The following is a 22,248-nucleotide window of genomic DNA, read 5'->3' as shown; positions in this document are numbered from 1 at the left end:
AGTGTTTACTTCTGTGTTTGCAAGGAGCATAATTAAAAGAGCAACCTTTTCCTTTTGCATCCTTAGCGCTGCACAAGATGGCTCTTTCAGCTACAAACGTCTTGGGGGGGGGGTTAAAGGTTCCCTTTCAACTTGCTCCAATCAGGCTTCGGCCTACACTCTGTTCCTCTGCTCCTCCTGCTGTCCCTGGGCTCTAACACCGCCAGTTGGTGCCTGGAAGTGCTGTGTGCACAGTCAACAGTCGCTCCTCTGTTATTGGGGTTCAGTAACGTCAGCTGATGCCCAGCTGTGTGTGCGGTAATACCTCCAATCTGCTCCTCCTGCTGTCCCTGGGCTCTAACACCGCCAGTTGGTGCCTGGAAGTGCTGTGTGCACAGTCAACAGTCGCTCCTCTGTTATTGGGGTTCAGTAACGTCAGCTGATCCCCAGCTGTGTGTGCGGTAATACCTCCAATCTGCTCCTCCTGCTGTCCCTGGGCTCTAACACCGCCAGTTGGTGCCTGGAAGTGCTGTGTGCACAGTCAACAGTCGCTCCTCTGTTATTGGGGTTCAGTAACGTCAGCTGATCCCCAGCTGTGTATCCGGCAACGTGTCATGCGACCGCCACGCTGGCACAACTAAAATGTAAGGGGACCTGTCCCCCCCCCCCCCCTAGGCGTTTGTTACTGAAAGAGCCACCATGTGCAGCACTAATACTGCACAAGGGAAAGGTCGCTCTTGAAATTATGCTCCTTGGAAACGCTGAACTACACACTCATGTAATGTGTCCCCTCACACCGTCCAACCGTCCCAGAGGTGGGACTTTCCTTTGTAATGTGACGCAGCACAGCCGTCATTGCTACCCCCTTGGCACCGTGCGCTGCCTCCTTAGCGTTGTTTGATTCCGTCATGGACCCTGCACTGTTATGTTATCCCTTGGCCATGCACAGTTTGCGCTGCCCATCCTCTGACATCATTTGTTGTCGTCCTGGCTGCGCCTGTGCGTCCACGCTGCCCGAAATCCCACCTCGCAGTGTCGTCTAATGTGATCCCACAGTGGGCCTGGTATCCATGGCCATGCGCAGTGCATATACTAGCCTCTCATTCCCCTTCTTCATGCTTCTTCAGACTAGGCGGCGTCAGCTGATCCCTAATAGCATGCCACGGCCGTGACGCCGCACAGTCTGAAGAAGCATGAAGGAGGTGAGTGAGAGGCGATGATATGCACTGCGCATGCCCATGGATCCCTGGCCCGCAGTGGGATTACATTTGATGACACTGCAAGGTTGGATCTCGGGCAGCTTTGACGCACAGGCACTGCCAGCCTGACACCTAAATGATGTCAGAAGATGGGCACCGCTAACTGTGCATGGCCAAGGGATAACATTACAGCGCGGGCTCCGTGACAGAACCAAACAACGTTGAGGAGGTGGCGCACGGCACCAAGGGGGTTGGAATGACGGCTGTGCTGTGTCACATTACAAAGGAAAGTCCCACTTCCGGGATGGTTTGACGGTGTGAGGGGACACATTATATGAGTGTGTACTTCAGCGTTTGCAAGGAGCATAATTTTCGGAGCCACCATTTTCCATGTGCAGTATTACTGCTGTACAAGATGGCTCTTTCAGCAACAAATGCCTGGGGGGGGGGGGGGGGGTTAAAGGTTCCCTTTCAACTTGCTCCACTGCAGGCTTCGGCCTACACTCTGCTCCTCTTTGATTCCCTGGGTTTCAACACTGTCAGTTGACACCTGGAAGTGTTGTCTACACAGAAAAAACACTAGGTGATGTGTCAGTGGGGTTCAGCACCGCCAGCTGTTCCCCTGCTGTGTAGTCGGCATCGTGTCCAGCACAAGCCACGCTGGCACAACCGACCAAAAGCTTCCACCAGTGCAGGCTTCGGCCTACACTTTGCTCCTCTCCTCCTCCTGCTGACCCTGGGCTCAAACACCGCTAGTTTTTGCCCGGAACTGCTAGCTGCACAGAGAAAAACACCAGCCAATGTGTTAGTGGGGTTCAGCAACGCCAGCTGTTCCCCTGCTGTGTAGCTGGCAACGTGTCCTGCAAACGCCACGCAGGCACATGAACTGAAATTGAAGGGAGCCTGGCCCCCTCTCCCCCAGGTGTTTCTATGTATAACAGCCACCTTGTACAGCAGTACTGCTGCATTTGTACAAGGTGGCTGACTTTTTATCCTTGCCCACGTGGAACTCAACACGTACAAAATGTGTCTCTTTGAGACCATTCCACTGTCCCTGAGGTGTGACTTTCCTTTCTAATGATACGCAGCACCCCCCTTGGTAGCGCTTCCCGTCTTCTGACATCATCGGTTGGCTAGTTGCGCCTGTGCGTCCGCCCTGCCTGAATAAAATGCTCCTCGTTGTCTTAATTATTTTGACTGCGAGGGTGTGATTGATGGGCACGAGCAGTGCATATCTTCGCCTGTCTTAACTCATCTCCTTCCGCCTTCTTCAGACTGTGCAGCCTCATGGCCGCGGCATGCGAGAAGGGATCAGATGAGGCCGCCCAGTCTGAAGCAGGTGTAAGGACATGTGTGAGCGGCAAACATATTTAGTGCACCAGGGCACGAATCCCAGCACCGCAGTGTGATTTTTTAAAAACACACTGTGGGTCTGGGATTCATGTCCACCGCTAACCGCAACGGCCAACATGAAATGAGGTCATAAGACAGGAAGCGCTCACAGCGCATGGCCAAAGGATCACAAGAGCGCAGACTCCTGTACAGCAACTAACAACGCTCAGGAAGCTGCGCCCATGCAAAAAGGTGTTGTTTTCGACACCTGTGCTGCTTTTCTTTAAAAAGACAAGTCACGCCTCCACTACTGTTTAACAGTATAATGGGCTAAATAGTGTACGTGTTGCATTCAGCGTGTGCAAGTAGACAAATTAATAGAGCAACCTTTTACTTGTGCAGCATTAATGCTGCAGAAGGAGTGGCTCTTGTACTTTGTAACACCTGAGGGGGGGTTAAAGGTAACCTTTGAAATTGGTTCAACTAGGCTTCGGCCTACACTCTGCTCCTCTCCTCCTCCTGCTGACCCTGGGCTCTAACACCGCTAGTTTTTGCCCGGAACTGCTAGCTGCACAGAGAAAAACACCAGCCAATGTGTTAGTGGGGTTCAGCAACGCCAGCTGTTTCCCTGCTGTGTAGCTTGCATCGTGTCCAGCACAAGCCACGCTGGCACAACCGACCAAAAGCTGCCACCAGTGCAGGCTTCGGCCTACACTTTGCTCCTCTCCTCCTCCTCCTGCTGACCCTGGGCTCTAACACCGCTAGTTTTTGCCCGGACATGCAATCTGCACAGAGAAAAACACCAGTCAATGTGTCAGTGGGGTTCAGCAACGCCAGCTGTTCCCCTGCTGTGTAGCTTGCAACGTGACCTGCAAACGCCACGCAGGCACATGAACTGAAATTGAAGGGAGCCTGCCCCCCACCCCCAGGTGTTTCTATGTATAACAGCCACCTTGTACAGCAGTACTGCTGCATTTGTACAAGGTGGCTGACTTTTTCTCCTTGCCCACGTGGAACTCAACACGTACAAAATGTGTCTCATTAGAGACCATTACAATGTCCCTGAGGTGTGACTTTCCTTTGTAATGACACGCAGCACCACCCTTGTTAGCGCTGCCCGTCTTTTGACATCATTGGTTAGCTGGCTGCGCCTGTGCATCTCCCCTGCTCGAAACAACGCCCCTCGGTGTCTTATTTTTTTGGACAGCGAGGGTGTGATTGATGGGCATGTGCAGTGCATATGTTTGCCTGTGTTCACTCATCTCCTTCCGCCTTCTTCAGACTGGGTGTCCTCATGGCCGCGGCAGGCGATAAGGGATCAGATGAGGCCGCCCAGTCTGAAGCAGGTGTAAGGACATGTGTGAGCGTCAAACATATTTACTGCACAAGGCCACGAATCCCAGCCACGCAGTGTGATTTTTTGAAAACACACTGTGGGTCTGGGATTCATGTCCACCGCTAACCGCAACGGCCAACATGAAATGAGGTCATAAGACAGGAAGCGCTCACAGCGCATAGCCAAGGGATCACAAGAGCGCAGACTCCTGTACAGCAACTAACAACGCTCAGGAAGCTGCGCCCATGCAAAAAGGTGTTATTTTCGACACCTGTGCTGCTTTTCTTTAAAAAGACAAGTCACGCCTCCACTACTGTGGAGAAGGAGTGGCTCTTGTACTTTGTAACACCTGAGGGGGGGTTAAAGGTAACCTTTGAAATTGGTTCAACTAGGCTTCGGCCTACACTCTGCTCCTCTCCTCCTCCTGCTGACCCTGGGCTCTAACAACGCTAGTTTTTGCCCGGAAATGCTAGCTGCACAGAGAAAAACACCAGCCAATGTGTTAGTGGGGTTCAGCACCGCCAGCTGTTCCCCCGCTGTGTAGCCGGCATCGTGTCCAGCAAAAGCCACGCTGGCACAACCGACCAAAAGCTGCCACCAGTGCAGTCTTCGGCCTACACTTTGCTCCTCTCCTCCTCCTGCTGACCCTGGGCTCAAACACCGCTAGTTTTTGCCCGGAAATGCTAGCTGCACAGAGAAAAACACCAGCCAATGTGTTAGTGGGGTTCAGCACCGCCAGCTGTTCCCCCGCTGTGTAGCCGGCATCGTGTCCAGCACAAGCCACGCTGGCACAACCGACCAAAAGCTGCCACCAGTGCAGGCTTCGGCCTACACTTTGCTCCTCTCCTCCTCCTCCTGCTGACCCTGGGCTCTAACACCGCTAGTTTTTGCCCGGACATGCAATCTGCACAGAGAAAAACACCAGTCAATGTGTCAGTGGGGTTCAGCAACGCCAGCTGTTCCCCTGCTGTGTAGCTTGCAACGTGACCTGCAAACGCCACGCAGGCACATGAACTGAAATTGAAGGGAGCCTGGCCCCCACCCCCAGGTGTTTCTATGTATAACAGCCACCTTGTACAGCAGTACTGCTGCATTTGTACAAGGTGGCTGATGTTTTCTCCTTGCCCACGTGGAACTCAACACGTACAAAATGTGTCTCTTTGAGACCATTCCACTGTCCCTGAGGTGTGACTTTCCTTTCTAATGATACGCAGCACCCCCCTTGGTAGCGCTTCCCGTCTTCTGACATCATTGGTTGGCTACTTGCGCCTGTTCGTCCGCCCTGCCTGAATAAAATGCTCCTCGTTGTCTTACTTATTTTGACTGCGAGGGTGTGATTGATGGGCACGAGCAGTGCATATCTTCGCCTGTCTTAACTCATCTCCTTCCGCCTTCTTCAGACTGTGCAGCCTCATGGCCGCGGCATGCGAGAAGGGATCAGCAGAGGCCGCCCAGTCTGAAGCAGGTGTAAGGACGTGTGTGAGCGGCCAAAATATTTACTGCTCAAGGCCACGAATCCCAGCACCGCAGTGTGGCTTTATGAAAAGACACTGTGGGTCTGGGATTTATGGCCATCGTTAACCGCACCGGCCAACATGAAATGATGTCATAAGATGGGCAGCGCTAACAGGGCATTGCCAAGGGATAACACAAGAGCGCAGACTCCTGTACAGCAAATAACAACGCTCAGGAAGCTGCGCCAAGCACCAAGGCGTTATTTTGGACACCTGTGCTGCGTCTCATCAAAAAACCAAGTCACGCATCCACTACAGTTTGACTGTAGAATGGGGTAAATTGTGTATGTCTTTCATTCAGCGTGTGCAAGTAGACAAATTAATAGAGCAACCTTTCAGTTGTGCAGCATTAATACTGCACAAGGTGTGTCTCTTGTACTTTGTAACACCTGAGGAGGGGGTTAAAGGTTTCCTTTGAAATTGGTTCAACTAGGCTTCGGCCTACACTCTGCTCCTCTCCTCCTCCTCCTGCTTCAACACGGGCTCTAACATCGCTAGTTTTTGCCCGCAAGTGCTAGCTGCACAGAGAAAAACACACGCCATTGTGTTAGTGGGGTTCAGCAACGCCAGCTGTTCCCCCAGTGTGTAGCCGGCAAAGTGTCCTGCAAACGCAACGCAGACACAAAGCTGCCTCCAGTGCAGGCTTCGGCCTACACTCATCTCCCCCTGCTTACCCTTTGCTCCAACACCGCTAGTTGGGGCTCTAGGAAGACAATCTTTAATAGGCAAGGCAACGCATCCGGGTTCCAGCACCGCCAGCTGGTTCTCGGCAGTGTTCTTGTTACAGGTACTCCCTCGTGCCAAGCCTGGTTTCAGCACCGTCAGCTGTTTCCGGGTTGTGTCAAGCTGACTGAGACGCCTATGCATGCCCCGTCGTGGTGCGGTCGAGTTAGCCAACTCCAGGGTGCCTCCAGTTTAGGAGCTTCCTATGTGGGCTGCGTGAACTGGTAGTCAAGGCTGGTTCTGTAGTGCCAGTAGGCCCAGCTCCCCCTGTAGGACTGTTGGGGTTCGGTAACTGCGGCTGCCTCGCGGCCTAGCTGTTCTCTCCTCTCCTGTGGACCTTCGGGTCCACCACCTGGTTCCAGCACCGTCAGCTGGTTCCGGGCCGAGCCTTTGGCTTAGGTGCCTCCTCCTGGGTATCCGAGTTCCGCCAACGCCAGGCGGTCCTTGGTAGTGCTTTTAAGCACGGGCACCTACAGCTTAGTAACCGGGTTCCAGCACCGTCAGCTGGTCCTCGGTCGTGCCATTGGCTCTTGCACACTGGGGCAACGCATCTGGGTTCCAGCACCGCCAGCTGGTTCTCGGCAGTGTTCTTGTCACAGGTACTCCCTCGTGCCAAGCCTGGTTTCAGCACCGTCAGCTGTTTCCGGGTTGTGTCAACTTCACTGAGACGCCTATGCTTGCCCCGTCGTGGTGCGGTCGAGTTAGCCAACTCCAGGGTGCCTCCAGTTTAGGAGCTTCCTATGTGGGCTGCGTGAACTGGTAGTCAAGGCTGGTTCTGTAGTGCCAGTAGGCCCAGCTCCCCCTGTAGGACTGTTGGGGTTCGGTAACTGCGGCTGCCTCGCGGCCTAGCTGTTCTCTCCTCTCCTGTGGACCTTCGGGTCCACCACCTGGTTCCAGCACCGTCAGCTGGTTCCGGGCCGAGCCTTTGGCTTAGGTGCCTCCTCCTGGGTATCCGAGTTCCGCCAACGCCAGGCGGTCCTTGGTAGTGCTTTTAAGCGCGGGCACCTACAGCTTAGTAACCGGGTTCCAGCACCGTCAGCTGGTCCTCGGTCGTGCCATTGGCTCTTGCACACTGGGGCAACGCATCCGGGTTCCAGCACCGCCAGCTGGTTCTCGGCAGTGTTCTTGTTACAGGTACTCCCTCGTGCCAAGCCTGGTTTCAGCACCGTCAGCTGTTTCCGGGTTGTGTCAACTTCACTGAGACACCTATGCTTGCCCCGTCGTGGTGCGGTCGAGTTAGCCAACTCCAGGGTGCCTCCAGTTTAGGAGCTTCCTATGTGGGCTGCGTGAACTGGTAGTCAAGGCTGGTTCTGTAGTGCCAGTAGGCCCAGCTCCCCCTGTAGGACTGTTGGGGTTCGGTAACTGCGGCTGCCTCGCGGCCTAGCTGTTCTCTCCTCTCCTGTGGACCTTCGGGTCCACCACCTGGTTCCAGCACCGTCAGCTGGTTCCGGGCCGAGCCTTTGGCTTAGGTGCCTCCTCCTGGGTATCCGAGTTCCGCCAACGCCAGGCGGTCCTTGGTAGTGCTTTTAAGCGCGGGCACCTACAGCTTAGTAACCGGGTTCCAGCACCGTCAGCTGGTCCTCGGTCGTGCCATTGGCTCTTGCACACTGGGGCAACGCATCCGGGTTCCAGCACCGCCAGCTGGTTCTCGGCAGTGTTCTTGTCACAGGTACTCCCTCGTGCCAAGCCTGGTTTCAGCACCGTCAGCTGTTTCCGAGTTGTGTCAAGCTCACTGAGACGCCTATGCTTGCCCCGTCGTGGTGCGGTCGAGTTAGCCAACTCCAGGGTGCCTCCAGTTTAGGAGCTTCCTATGTGGGCTGCGTGAACTGGTAGTCAAGGCTGGTTCTGTAGTGCCAGTAGGCCCAGCTCCCCCTGTAGGACTGTTGGGGTTCGGTAACTGCGGCTGCCTCGCGGCCTAGCTGTTCTCTCCTCTCCTGTGGACCTTCGGGTCCACCACCTGGTTCCAGCACCGTCAGCTGGTTCCGGGCCGAGCCTTTGGCTTAGGTGCCTCCTCCTGGGTATCCGAGTTCCGCCAACGCCAGGCGGTCCTTGGTAGTGCTTTTAAGCGCGGGCACCTACAGCTTAGTAACCGGGTTCCAGCACCGTCAGCTGGTCCTCGGTCGTGCCATTGGCTCTTGCACACTGGGGCAACGCATCCGGGTTCCAGCACCGCCAGCTGGTTCTCGGCAGTGTTCTTGTCACAGGTACTCCCTCGTGCCAAGCCTGGTTTCAGCACCGTCAGCTGTTTCCGGGTTGTGTCAACTTCACTGAGACGCCTATGCTTGCCCCGTCGTGGTGCGGTCGAGTTAGCCAACTCCAGGGTGCCTCCAGTTTAGGAGCTTCCTATGTGGGCTGCGTGAACTGGTAGTCAAGGCTGGTTCTGTAGTGCCAGTAGGCCCAGCTCCCCCTGTAGGACTGTTGGGGTTCGGTAACTGCGGCTGCCTCGCGGCCTAGCTGTTCTCTCCTCTCCTGTGGACCTTCGGGTCCACCACCTGGTTCCAGCACCGTCAGCTGGTTCCGGGCCGAGCCTTTGGCTTAGGTGCCTCCTCCTGGGTATCCGAGTTCCGCCAACGCCAGGCGGTCCTTGGTAGTGCTTTTAAGCGCGGGCACCTACAGCTTAGTAACCGGGTTCCAGCACCGTCAGCTGGTCCTCGGTCGTGCCATTGGCTCTTGCACACTGGGGCAACGCATCTGGGTTCCAGCACCGCCAGCTGGTTCTCGGCAGTGTTCTTGTCACAGGTACTCCCTCGTGCCAAGCCTGGTTTCAGCACCGTCAGCTGTTTCCGGGTTGTGTCAACTTCACTGAGACGCCTATGCTTGCCCCGTCGTGGTGCGGTCGAGTTAGCCAACTCCAGGGTGCCTCCAGTTTAGGAGCTTCCTATGTGGGCTGCGTGAACTGGTAGTCAAGGCTGGTTCTGTAGTGCCAGTAGGCCCAGCTCCCCCTGTAGGACTGTTGGGGTTCGGTAACTGCGGCTGCCTCGCGGCCTAGCTGTTCTCTCCTCTCCTGTGGACCTTCAGGTCCACCACCTGGTTCCAGCACCGTCAGCTGGTTCCGGGCCGAGCCTTTGGCTTAGGTGCCTCCTCCTGGGTATCCGAGTTCCGCCAACGCCAGGTGGTCCTTGGTAGTGCTTTTAAGCACGGGCACCTACAGCTTAGTAACCGGGTTCCAGCACCGTCAGCTGGTCCTCGGTCGTGCCATTGGCTCTTGCACACTGGGGCAACGCATCCGGGTTCCAGCACCGCCAGCTGGTTCTCGGCAGTGTTCTTGTCACAGGTACTCCCTCGTGCCAAGCCTGGTTTCAGCACCGTCAGCTGTTTCCGGGTTGTGTCAACTTCACTGAGACGCCTATGCTTGCCCCGTCGTGGTGCGGTCGAGTTAGCCAACTCCAGGGTGCCTCCAGTTTAGGAGCTTCCTATGTGGGCTGCGTGAACTGGTAGTCAAGGCTGGTTCTGTAGTGCCAGTAGGCCCAGCTCCCCCTGTAGGACTGTTGGGGTTCGGTAACTGCGGCTGCCTTGCGGCCTAGCTGTTCTCTCCTCTCCTGTGGACCTTCGGGTCCACCACCTGGTTCCAGCACCGTCAGCTGGTTCCGGGCCGAGCCTTTGGCTTAGGTGCCTCCTCCTGGGTATCCGAGTTCCGCCAACGCCAGGCGGTCCTTGGTAGTGCTTTTAAGCACGGGCACCTACAGCTTAGTGACCGGGTTCCAGCACCGTCAGCTGGTCCTCGGTCGTGCCATTGGCTCTTGCACACTGGGGCAACGCATCTGGGTTCCAGCACCGCCAGCTGGTTCTCGGCAGTGTTCTTGTCACAGGTACTCCCTCGTGCCAAGCCTGGTTTCAGCACCGTCAGCTGTTTCCGGGTTGTGTCAACTTCACTGAGACGCCTATGCTTGCCCCGTCGTGGTGCGGTCGAGTTAGCCAACTCCAGGGTGCCTCCAGTTTAGGAGCTTCCTATGTGGGCTGCGTGAACTGGTAGTCAAGGCTGGTTCTGTAGTGCCAGTAGGCCCAGCTCCCCCTGTAGGACTGTTGGGGTTCGGTAACTGCGGCTGCCTCGCGGCCTAGCTGTTCTCTCCTCTCCTGTGGACCTTCGGGTCCACCACCTGGTTCCAGCACCGTCAGCTGGTTCCGGGCCGAGCCTTTGGCTTTGGTGCCTCCTCCTGGGTATCCGAGTTCCGCCAACGCCAGGCGGTCCTTGGTAGTGCTTTTAAGCACGGGCACCTACAGCTTAGTAACCGGGTTCCAGCACCGTCAGCTGGTCCTCGGTCGTGCCATTGGCTCTTGCACACTGGGGCAACGCATCTGGGTTCCAGCACCGCCAGCTGGTTCTCGGCAGTGTTCTTGTCACAGGTACTCCCTCGTGCCAAGCCTGGTTTCATCACCGTCAGCTGTTTCCGGGTTGTGTCAACTTCACTGAGACGCCTATGCTTGCCCCGTCGTGGTGCGGTCGAGTTAGCCAACTCCAGGGTGCCTCCAGTTTAGGAGCTTCCTATGTGGGCTGCGTGAACTGGTAGTCAAGGCTGGTTCTGTAGTGCCAGTAGGCCCAGCTCCCCCTGTAGGACTGTTGGGGTTCGGTAACTGCGGCTGCCTCGCGGCCTAGCTGTTCTCTCCTCTCCTGTGGGCCTTCGGGTCCACCACCTGGTTCCAGCACCGTCAGCTGGTTCTAGGCAGTGTCTTTTGCTCTTGTACCTTCTGCTCCCCATCCTGGTTCCAGTAACGTCAGCTGGTTCCGGGCAGAGCCTTTGGCTTAGGTGCCTCCTTCTGGGTATCCAAGTTCCACCAACGTCAGGTGGTCCTTGGTAGTGCTTTCAGGCACGGGTACCTCCTGCTTAGTAACCGGGTTCCATTAACGTCAGCTGGTCCTCGGTAGTTCCATTGGCTCTTGGACCTTCGGCTACCCATCCGGGTTCCAGTACCGTCAGCTGGTTCTCGGCAGTGTCTTTTGCTCTTGTACCTTCTGCTCCCCATCCTGGTTCCAGTAACGTCAGCTGGTTCCGGGCAGAGCCTTTGGCTTAGGTGCCTCCTTCTGGGTATCCGAGTTCCGCCAACGTCAGGCGGTCCTTGGTAGTGCTTTTTAGCACGTGTACCTCCTGCTTAGTAACCGGGTTCCAGTAACGTCAGCTGGTCCTCGGTAGTTCCATAGGCTCTTGAACCTTTGGGTAGCCATCCGAGTTCCAGTTCCATCAGCTGGTTCTTGGCATTTTCTCAGCCTTCTTGTACCTTCTGCTACATTTCCAAGTTTAAGACCCTAAAGTCGACGACCCGGAAAACCACCCCGATGACGACGACGACGACGACCCGGAAGACCACCCCGATGACGACGACGACGACGGCGGAGACGACGACGACGACGGCGGAGACGACGACGGCGGAGATGACAACACTGAAGACGACGACCCTGGAGACGACGACATGGAAGACCGAGAAGCAGAAGAACAAGAGGCTGCAGAACAAAGAGCCAGTGGCGTAGGAAGGGGGGTGCGGGGGGGGCGGTCCGCCCCGGGCGGCACAATGCGGGGGGCGGCCGGCGCTGCAGGAGAAGAAAAAAAAAAAAAAAAATAAAGACGCCCCTTTAAATCTTCGGGCGGCGCCGTCCGCCGCCACGACCAGGGCCAGCTCCCCCCACCACCGGACCCCGCCCCCCGCTCTATAGTCACCTCTCCTGGTTCCTGCGGCGCCGGCAGCTGCAGCGTCCTCTGACTCTGCGACGTCTCAGAGCAGAGGGCGCGATGACATCACTACTGTGCGCGCCACTCTGCCTCTCTGTCCTGAGCGTCGCAGAGCCGGAGAGACGCTGACTGCACCGGACCTGCGCTAGGAACGGGAGAGGTGAGGATTTTACTTTTTTTTTTTTTTCTTTATGTCTGACTGTCTGGGGCTGGGGCAATGCTGGACACACTGGGGCAATACTGGAGACCATGGGGCAGATTGCTGGACACACTGGGGCAATACATGAGACCATGGGGCAGATTGCTGGACACACTGGGGCAATACAGGAGACCATGGGGCAGATTGCTGGACACACTGGGGCAATACATGAGACCATGGGGCAGATTGCTGGACACACTGGGGCAATACGGGAGACTATGGGGCAGATTGCTGGACACACTGGGGCAATACAGGAGACCATGTGGCAGAATGCTGGACACACTGGGGCAATACATGAGACCATGGGGCAGATTGCTGGACACACTGGGGCAATACGGGAGACTATGGGGCAGATTGCTGGACACACTGGGGCAATACAGGAGACCATGTGGCAGAATGCTGGACACACTGGGGCAATACAGGAGACCATGGGGCAGATTGCTGGACACACTGGGGCAATACAGGAGACCATGGGGCAGATTGCTGGACACACTGGGGCAATACTGGAGACCATGGGGCAGAATGCTGGACACACTGGGGCAATACAGGAGACCATGTGGCAGAATGCTGGACACACTGGGGCAATACAGGAGACCATGGGGCAGATTGCTGGACACACTGGGGCAATACAGGAGACCATGTGGCAGAATGCTGGACACACTGGGGCAATACAGGAGACCATGGGGCAGATTGCTGGACACACTGGGGCAATACAGGAGACCATGGGGCAGATTGCTGGACACACTGGGGCAATACTGGAGACCATGGGGCAGAATGCTGGACACACTGGGGCAATACAGGAGACCATGTGGCAGAATGCTGGACACACTGGGGCAATACTGGAGACCATGGGGCAGATTGCTGGACACACTGGGGCAATACTGGAGACCATGGGGCAGAATGCTGGACACACTGGGGAAATACTGGAGACCATGGGGCAGAATGCTGGACACACTGGGGCAATACAGGAGACTATGGGGCAGATTGCTGGACACACTGAATACTGGAGACCATGGGGCAGATTTCAGGACACATTGAGGCAATGCTGGAGACCCTGGGCAGACTTCTGGACATACTGGGGCAATACTGGAGACCATGGGGCAGATTGCTGGACACACCGGGGCAATACTGGAGACCATGGGGCAGAATGCTGGACACACTGGGGCAATACAGGAGACCATGGGGCAGATTGCTGGATACACCGGGGCAATACTGGAGACCATGGGGCAGAATGCTGGACACACTGGGGCAATACAGGAGACCATGGGGCAGATTGCTGGACACACTGGGGCGATACTGGAGACCCTGGGGCAGATTTCTGGACACATTGAGGCAATGCTGGAGACCCTGGGGCAGACTTCTGGACACACTGGGGCAAGGCTGGACACTGGGGCAGATTGCTGGACACACTGGGGGTAATATGCTGGACACACTGGGGCAATGCTGGACACTGGGGGTAATATGCTGGACACACTGGGGCAGACTGCTGGACACACTGGGGAAAGGCTGGACACTGGGGCAGATTGCTGGACACACTGGGGGCAGTGCTGGACATACTGGGGCAGATTGCTGGACACACTGGGGGTAATATGCTGGACACACTGGGGCAGATTGCTGGACAACATGGGGGTAATATGCTGGACACACTGGGGCAGATTGCTGGACAACATGGGGGTAATATGCTGGACACACTGGGGGCAGGACTTGAGGCATGGGCAGAATGTAGATACGGGGCATGATTGGAGACACGGGGCAGGATTGGATCATGGGGCAGGACGGATACGATGGAGGCTGGTGGGGCAGGATGTGGAGATCATATGGGGTAGAATGGATACTCATGAGGGCAGGATGCGAGAACATATGGCTGGAGCCAGGAATGAGAAACGGGGCCAGGGTGGGGAATATTATTACCATAGGGGCTAATTAAGGGATATTATTACTGCAGTGATGTATTTATTTTATTTTTTGAGTATACTGTTTTAAATGGGGGGGCGGTCCTGTTACTGTGCAGAGTGACACTATATCACCTTTTTTTCTTCATGTGATGTAATGTAGAAGTTGTGAAAAATTAAGTAATGTGTTCTGCAAGCGGAGCTCGAGATAACTGTGTTATTTCCTGCAGAAACGAGTCCTGGCTGGAAGGAATGATGGCGGTCTGTGCTGGATGAAAGATGAAGGACTTCACCTAGAGACGTCACTGGTGAGTCAGTGTTACCTATACACTGACACTATACACTGTATACTATATAGAGGTCCTGTGTATAATGTCACCAGTGATCTCTGTATTACCTCTACACAGATACTGCATACTAAGTACAGATCTCCTGTGAATACTGGCACTTATGGTGATAGTATTGTGGGTTTTTTTTTATTACTGATCAGTATTGTAGTATTCAGTCACTATGTGGTGGTAATATGTGGTCTGGAAATGGTGTTGTGGTATTTGTCCCTTGTATGTAGTATTATTCGGTCACTATGTGGCCTGGTCATGGTGTGGTGGTATTAAGTCACAGGTGTGGCATGTGGGGGTGACACCATTAGGCCCAGTTTAAGTTCTACAAAACAGGAAAACCGTTTTTGGTAACCTTTGTGTGTATTGAGCCGGGGGGGGCGCCAAACTCGGGAACAGCCCCGGGCGGCAAAAGCTCTAGCTACGCCTCTGCAAAGAGCAGAAGAACATTAAGCATAAGACTTAATATCAAAGCAAAAGATATTATCTAAATTATATGCAGAAGAAGACTAAGCAGTGTATGGGGGTGAGTCCGTTCCTCCTCGTGGTGCCCCTGGATAAAGCCTGATGCTGCAGGCCAAACTGAACGCGGACAAATGTAACTTTTGTGACTGGCAGAACGGAAGGTGTAATCTTCCAACTTTTATAGATAACAACTACGGGAATGCCTGTCACAAATGAGAATATGATGAAGAAGTAGAATAGGAAGAATAATAACAGTGGAATAAAAAGAATATGTAGAATACGAAGAATAATAATAGTTGAAGAAAATGAATATGAAGAATGTAATTAAAAAAAAAAATAGGTAGAAGATGAAGAAGAAGATGAATAAGGTGAAGAAGTTGATGTCAAAGATGCTGATGATGATGAAGATGAAAGTGTGGGAAAAGGAAAAAAAAGAACGGGAAGGTCGTGGAATAGTGAAACATCAATATCTGACAAAATAAAAAAAAATTTACATAGTCAATATCTTTTTCAATCCGAACGTCTTTAAAAAAAAAAAAAATCATGCTATTCTATTTGATTGGGCTAATCCTCATTGCCTTTAATGTCTCCGCCACCTCCCCCAATACATCCTACATTATTCTTAGTTGTTTTCCTTCATGTAGAATGAACCTACAAGGAAAGAAAGGGTTTATTTTAATTCCGATATTTTGGTCCCATTGACTTGCATTGGGATCGGGTATCGGTATCGGCGATATCCGATATTTTTTGAATATCGGCCGATCCAAACCGATACCGATACTTTCCGATATCGGAAGGTATCGCTCAACACTAGATATCAATGGTTTACTAAAGTAGCAAAAAAAAAAATCAACAGGAGGGTATTGCAAACACATACCATCAAGACAGGGGCGGACAAAAAAATGCCCTCGATTATCATCACATGGATTAATTCTCCTGACAAAGCAAGGCTCCCTTTCTCACTCGACAATATAAACATATTAATTGTTCTGCAAAACCATTTATTGAAATAGAAAAATCCTGCCTTACCAAAAAGCAGGTCAGATACCAATGCACCAGCAGGATGCAGCAGACCCCATAGTAAAGACAGGGACAGCACGAGTGCAAAATACTGATAAAATGCCTCATGTATTTTATACATCATTTTTCATCTTTTTATTGCAAATGTTTCCAGTTTTATGCAGGATACAGCCAGGCTCTTTAGTGGTGGTTGGGTGAATTGGGGTGTCTGTCCATGTGGGGTGCACTTACATAGTGCTGGCACCCTGCCTGATCTAATAGTATAGGAATAATAAATTGACTGTAACACTGTGCATCACAGAGATCGGAGTGACTGTGTTAGGAGGGAAACACGCACTCACTCATGGATAACAGTAAAAGCGAAGACCTACTACAAGGAGACGTCACACCCACACCCAACTGGTTCCTGTACAGACTAGACAGACCGCAGTCACTCAACTCAAAAACAAACACCACCTTTGACCTGGTTCCCTAAAAGACCATCGAGGGGTTTCTCGTACCTCTTGAGGAACCAGAAGGGAGGCTGCAACACACTGCCAACAAGAGGAGAGGAAAATGTGCAGGAGGATACAAAAACCCAGAGTGAGAACATTAAAATGCATTCATATAAGGTAGAGAGGGAAAGCTAAGGAGCATCAAAAGTACATGGAAAAAGTGTAACTTCCAAGAAAACTAAAGAGGTTAAAGGGAATCTGTCACCCCATTTTTCGCCTATAAGCTGCGGCCACCGCCATTAGGGGCTTATCTACAGCATTCTGTAATGCTGTAGATAAGCCCCCGATGTAACCTGAAAGATAAGAAAAATAAGCTAGAATATACTCACCCAGGGGCGGTCCGGTTCGGGTCCGATGGGCATCGCAGTCCGGGTCCAGCACCTACATTCTTCTTACGATGACGTCCTCTTATTGTCTTCATGCTGTGGCTCCGGTGCAGCCGTACTAATTTGCCCTGTTGAGGGCAGCATAAAGTACTGCAGTGCGCAGGCGCTGGGCCTCTCTGACCTTTCCCGGCGCCTGCGCACTGCAGTACTTTGCTCTGCCCTCAACAGGGCAAATCAGTACGCCGGCGTAGGAGCCTCGGCAGGAAGACAAGAAGAGGACGTCATTGCATGAAGACGATACCTATTGGACCCGAACTGAACCTGGACCGCCCCCTGGGTGAGTATAATCTAACTCGTTTTTTATCTTTCAGGTTACATTGGGGGCTTATCTACAGCATTACAGAATGCTGTAGATAAGCCCCTAATGGCGGTGGCCGCAGCTTATAGGCGAAAAATGGGGTGACAGATTCCATTTAAGGGTAGAGGAACTGGAAAGGAAAACAAACCCAACCCAGAATGTGATAGAGCAGACCAAAATGGGAAAATGGAAAAAACTTGGAGAGGAGCAAACCAAGAAGGGGAAACAAAGACAATTAGAAATACCACACAGCAACAGGTCAGTGGATCGAATCCCCAAACCGAGCCGTGACAGACTGGCGCCCTGTGCATGCCTCATCTGTGTGTATTTTTAATACTAGGCAAACATGAATTGGTAGGTTTATGAGTGGTCATTTAATTGCTATTTTTCACCTGTCCCTGCCTCTATCATGGGGTCTGCTGCATCCAGAGGTGGATTAAAGGTAGCCAGTGCCCTGGGCAGGTTAGAAGACGTGCCACCTCACCTCCCCGGTGCCCAATGTATGACGTGAAAAATTTGGAAACTCAAAAAAAAAAAAATGTTCTTGTGTTACCATTTTCCATAAAGTTTTCATTTTTTGGGATATGGTGCTCTGCTAATTTTTTGAGCTCTGAGCAGAAGCTTTTTACTTATACCATTTTGAGGTAGATACAATGTTTTGATCACCTCTAATTGAATGTTATTGCAATATTGTGACAGCCCAAAAAACCTAATTCTGGTATTTTAATTTTTTTTTATTACGCCATTTACTTTTCAGATTAATTTATATTACATTTTTCTATATCAGACTTTTAAAAATGCAGTGATACCAATTGTGTACCTTATTTTTTTTTTATTTTTAATGGCGCAAAAAAAGGGGTGATATTAACTTTTTTTTTTCTCTAGATTTTTATAAACATCAGAGAACCTGATGTCTGATATAGTGCCTTGAAAATTTATTAAAAACATGTGAACTTTTCTATTTCCATTGAGAATCTGTGCCAAGATTGGAAAATTGATGTTCAGACGCCTCCATCCAGTCTACTGAGCAAGAGCAAGTGTGCTAGGAAGAATGGGCAAAAATGTCACCGCTAGATGTGCAAAGCTGGTGGAGACAGACTCCAAAAGACTGCAGCAGTAATTGCAGTGAAAGATGTACAAATACACAGCAAAATTTTCAGTTAGTATTTTTAAAATATTTAGAAAACCCTGTATGATTTCCTTTACATTTCACAAATTCTTGTTAGTTGGTGTTGGTATCACATAAAATCCCAATAAAATACATTTAAGTTTGTGGGTGCTATGTGAAAAAATGGGGCAAAAGTACATGGGGTATGAATACTTTTTCAAGGCACTGTATATGCTGCTCGATCTATGATCGGCATGTATCAGATTGTGGCTGTATGATTTCAGCCATGTATGTTTGAGTTTCAGATAAAATCATACTTTCAAAGCAGCCAAACGGGAGACTAGTCAGGGAGGCGGGACCCTGGCTGCTCCTCCCCATGAGTGACAGGTCTCTCCCCGCGTTCATGTACAGGGAGAGACCTGTGAGTCACAAGCAGTGGGCGGAAAGAAGCTGCTAGGAACCCACCTCTCCGACTGGTCTCCAGAGTTATTTCGTGCCATACAGTGGTATTTGTTTGACACTGCTGGGGTGGATGTTCTGCTGCAATGTGGTGTTTGTTTGGTGTGCCGGGGGGAGGTATTTAGTGCAGCACTGTTGTATTTGGTGCTGCTGAGGTGGTATGTTATGCTGCTCAATGGTATATAATTGGAGCTCTTGGGAAGGTATATTGTGCTCCATTACCTTAATTGTTTGGCTGTGCAGGGGTTGTACTATGTGATGCTTTTTATCATTTGTTTGGTAATCCTGGGATCATCTATTATTTCTTATGTGATATTTGGTACTGCTGGGGTGTTATTAAGTGCTGCACGGCTTATTTGGAGGTGCTAGGGAAGCATTTTATACTGAGCTTTGGTATTTGTTGAGTATTACTGGTATGTCTTGTTCCATTTTGAGATTTCTTGAATGATCTGAGAATGCGCTCATCAACTCCCTCCCCTACACCTTTTACCTACGATTGACAACTCTTATGGATACAGGCAGATAAAGAATTGGAGTCAGCCTGTTTTACACCATATGGGAGAAACATTATGATGTTGTGGCATTTTGATATTCCTTTTCATTTCAAAATGTTTCATGTTTGCATGTTTCGGCGCTGCAGTGTGCTGCCTTATTTACTTGACTGTATACGAGTTGCTGACTCTAGGTTCAGCACCTGTTCACACTTAGTCTATGTTTGGATGTGACGGTCAGTTTTTTTAAATGTATTCTTTAGCCTTCTGGCCGAGCACTCCGCCTCTTAGCCACAGGTGTTTTAATTGCAACAGGTCCATAACCCCTCCACAGAGAGAGAGAATTTTAGTCTAAGAAGAGGTTTCACAGTTACCCATTCAGATGAAGACGTTTATCCTCAGCGAGGAAAGGAAAGTGTAGGACCTGGTATAAGAGAGATGCCCCAAAGTGGCTACCAGGTACACATAAAATTGGCCATTTTTATGCACTAAACGCTCTCATTTTTCATATTTCTAGTGCAGTAATGCAGTTCAATTTTCGTGTTTCATGTTTGCATGTTTCAGCGCTGCAGTGTGCTGCCTTATTTACTTGACTTGATTGATTTTGATATTCCTGACCCCACTGCATACATCAACTGAGCCAAGGAGTTAATTCGAGCCTCATAATACGGTGACAGATATACTTGAAACTTAAGAAAATCTCACTTTTCAGTTTCTATTCTGAATAGTGAAATCTGGAATGGCATTCAAAAAATTACAGTCTTGCCCCCATGAATTCCATTATAATGTACATTTTTTTAAAATGTTTGACGAGTTATTACAGAAGACTATGTTAATGCATGTGTGTAGGAGTACTATATTAAATAGGGTCAAATGACATAATTGCCTCAGTCATAAAGTAAAAGTAATATACTGGAAAACATTATTGCACAAATGTACAAAATGTGTTTTAAAGAAATGAAATGACTTATGAGTCCCTATTGTGATCTTCTGTCTTTAGTACATGAAATTCTTTATTCGCTGTACCACATTCATAGAGGGGGACAAGCAGGAGAGTAAGTGGAGCAATTGCACCTGAACATACGTTCACATAGGACTAATCTACTGCAGCAAATCCTTCAATAAAGTATGCAGATTTGGATACAGTTGTAGAAATGCTGCACATTGACATTGCATGGTCACAGGAAAAACCGCAGCAGAAATTGACATGCAACGGACTTCATATCCTCACCATAGGTCAGTTTCTGCTGCAGTTTTTTTTCCTTGCATTGTGTGGATTACAGTCACTAAAACTCATCCAAGTTGTTCGTACTGTAATATGCAGAGGATGTTTGGCGTATAAATCTGTTGTGGAAAATCTACACCTGTCAATATGCCCTCATGGAGGTCCAAGATCCCTATGAGAATTAAAGGAACTTGTCATCAGGATTTTATAACCTAAACTAATGGCATGTAAATAAAGGCGCTTTAATGCTGATGAAATCCTTACCTTCCATGTAGAAATCCGTTTAGCAGTTTTAGCGAAATCCATAGATAAAACTGTTCGGTAATGAGTAGCAAGTGCAGTGGGAGGGGCCTACATTTACAGTTCTCCTTGCTCTATTCCCTATTCCCCACCCACTGCCTGCCTCCAGGCTCTCTGTTTCAGTGACCTGTCAGTCAAAGACAGGAGTCAAGCAATTTCACCTATGATTTCTCTAAAACAGCTAAATGGATTTCTAAAATAAAGGATTTACTCAATATTTTAGTGTGGCGCCCCAGGGTCCTATTCGTCACAGTAGCATTGCTTTCCTCACGGGGAGAGTGATGTTACGTTTGGAAATGATGAAGGATATCTATTTTTAAAAGGTAACCACCATACACACAACATGTTCGTGCAGCGCCCCAGAGTCCTGGTCGTTGCAGTAATGTCGTTCTGCCACTAAGGGGAGTGATGTTATGTCTGATTGCACTAAAGGAGTTCACCTGACCAGGTATCACAGTCACACATTACACTTCACACTCCGGCCACCAGGGGGAGCAAAAGGCACTATGTATTAGGCCACTCCTCACACTTTGGTAAAACTGGGGGTTGAATAGGAAGTTAGACAGAACGCAGCCTGGCAGAGCTCCAGGTAGGACCTGTCAGGGGTGGGTTCCTGGCAGGTACCTAGCAGAAAGGACAGACAGTTACGGAGCCGCGCCTGCACTACCTTGCGGCGGCATCCTAAGGAAGGAAACGAAGCAAAGGATATTGTGGAGAAGTGAGAAACGAAATTGCAGCAAAAGGAGATAAACCAGTAGGAGTCGTGCCCCGAGATCGGCAACTTCCTATTGAGGCGCGTAGCCGGTGGCCGGAACGCCGAGGAAGTAACAGACTTCAAGCATTACTTTAAACAGCGGCAGGACAGTTGATTAGGTTGGCTGTCTACCTTACATCACCTAAGCAGACATAGGGGGGCAAAGTTGGAGAGGGGTGTCTCTAGGGTCCCAGAATAGCTCCGAGCCTACCCGTCATACGGGTGCGTCCTAGCCAGATAAACTTGGGGGACGGAGAAGAGAAAGAACGAACACGAAAGTTGTGAGGACTATCCCGAATGCTCAGCAGGGAAGGACTACAACACACAGGCGCTAGTTGCTAGGCACTGATTTCCACCTGCAAAGGGAACTCTGGATGAGCCTTCGGACCGGCCGGACTCAGCCAGCCCTGTTAGCAGTGCTTTGGATTGCGGATCCTGAAGTCTTCAGTAAAAAGGTAAAGAGACTGCAACCTTGTGTCCTTGTTATTAACTGCGCCTCACATCATCGCCACCTACACTACTGGGAAGCCCTGGGGATATACTTCACCTGTGGGAAGGTACCATCTAGCTGCCATTCCATCACCCCAGCGGACCCCCAAGCAGCGTCGGTCACCCTGACCGAAGACCACAGGTGGCGTCACGAACCCTTGACAAACTTTCATCACCCCTTTTATTGGACGCCCCTTAGCAGGGTCATGGACCGGGTCCAGCCACCGTGACAACCCCAGCACCGAGACAGAGAGGACCGGTACCGAGTAACCTGCGGCCCTGCGTCTGTGGGCGCTCCATTCACACTCCAGGCCACAAGGGGGAGCTTTTGATCCTATTTACTAGGTGACTCCCCTATAAATATTGTGGTTTGGAGGGAAAGGGAGATTAGATTGTCAGAGAGACAGAAGAGAGCAGACCGACCTAGAGGGTCAGAAGGTCTGAAGGGGCCGTGTAGTCTGAAGCACCACAGCTCCTGGAAAGAGACACACAGAAAGCTGAACATTGTTCATTGAGCGTACAGGAGAGCGAAGAACAGGAGAGGAAATATCAGGGGAGACCAGCTAAGAGCAGGCTGCCTCCCT

Source organism: Ranitomeya imitator, chromosome 2 (genome assembly GCF_032444005.1).
Source record: "Ranitomeya imitator isolate aRanImi1 chromosome 2, aRanImi1.pri, whole genome shotgun sequence".
Lineage (NCBI taxonomy): Eukaryota > Metazoa > Chordata > Amphibia > Anura > Dendrobatidae > Ranitomeya > Ranitomeya imitator.
This window is presented reverse-complemented; position numbering follows the sequence as displayed.